The following is a 1588-nucleotide window of genomic DNA, read 5'->3' on the forward strand; positions in this document are numbered from 1 at the left end:
TTCATCAGCAAAAACTCAGAAGTGGTAGAGTACTATATTTGAGCCAAAAGAGCTAAGGGACAGAACTCAGGTCCTGAGTTCAAGCTCCAGTACTGGTACATACACACACACACACACACACACACACTCTCTCTCTCTCTCTCTCTCTCTCTCTCTCTCTCTCTCTCTCTCAGGGTCATAGATGATGTAGTTACTGAGATGCCATTTCTAGTAAGAGGAACAAAGAGTAAAGATGGGTCACTAAATGAATGGTATTGGAGGAGTGAGCAGCCATTGTGGAAAAATCCTGTCTGCTGCAAGCTACACAATGTCCAAGGATTTTTGTGAGTGTAGGTCAGGGCCTGAAAAGACACTTGAAGCTAGAGTGGTGGACAAAAGATTGTGAAAAAAACAACAACCCATGAATAAATCTTGTTGTAGTCAGACAGCAGTGGCTTGCTCCTGTAATACTAGCTACACAGAGGCTGGGAAACCCTATTTTCAGAATAATTACCAAAGATGTCTGCCTGGGTGTTTGGCCCACGTAGTGTAGCACCGAGCAAAAAGCTGAGCAAATTTCAAGTTCGTGGTATTGTGTTCACATCCAAGTACTTGCAAATGAGGGCAGACAGGGCTACCTTTCCAAACCTCCCAGGGTGAGCTAACCCTTCTTTACTTCTTTCAGCTCCTCCTCCTCCTCCTCCTCCTCCTCCTCCTCCTCCTCCTCCTCCTCCTCCTCCTCCTCCTCCTCCTCCTCCTCCTCCTCCTCCTCCTCCTCCTCCTCCTCTTCCTCCTCCTCCTCTTCCTCTTCCTCCTCCTCCTCCTCCTCCTCCTCCTCCTCCTCCTCCTCCTCCTCCTCCTCCTCCTCCTCCTCCTCCTCCTCCTTTTTCTCTTCCTCCTCCTCTTCTTTCTTCTGAATTTGGGTAATTCCAACTCAGTGCTCCTGTTGCTTGGCTGGTGCTTTACTACTTGAGCCACCAACTCAGCTCTATTTGCTTTAGCTTTTTTTAGCTAAGGCTCCACATTGCTCCTAGGCAGCTGGGATTGCCAGGATGCAGGGAGCAGAAGGAAGGGTGGAGGCTAGAGGGGGATCCAGGCTAAGTTTAGGATGCTAAGCTAGGCGGTGGGAGGAGGTGGGAGGGAAGTGAAGACTCTGCCATCAGACTGAGTGGAGTCACAGTCAGAGTGGAGGGAGCCCCAGGGGGTGGTGGGAGGGGCTGGTGACAACTCCAGGTGAGAGGCGGAGACCAGAGCACAAGGGATTTTTTACACACACACACACACACACACACACACACACACACACACACACACACACACACTCCTGCCAGGGCAATGTAGCACTGTGTGGAAGGTAGGATGAGACACCCTATGCTCCAGGTCTGCGGGTTTGTGTGGAGGGGGCGGGCTCCATTAGTATTTAATCAGATGGGACAGTCCTGGGTTCTAGATGCACAGCACTCTGCACCCGTGGTTTCTCTCCACTTGGAGGCGCTGGGCAGCGGGTAGGCTCTACACAGTACAGCTGCCCTGCCCAGCCGCGTGTTTGGTCCTCTTGGGTCCTGGCTCTGAGTGTCAGCGCCACGGTGCAAGTCTCCTCTCCTGCCTC

This window comes from Perognathus longimembris, chromosome 7 (assembly GCF_023159225.1).
Source record: "Perognathus longimembris pacificus isolate PPM17 chromosome 7, ASM2315922v1, whole genome shotgun sequence".
Classification (NCBI taxonomy): Eukaryota; Metazoa; Chordata; class Mammalia; order Rodentia; family Heteromyidae; genus Perognathus; species Perognathus longimembris.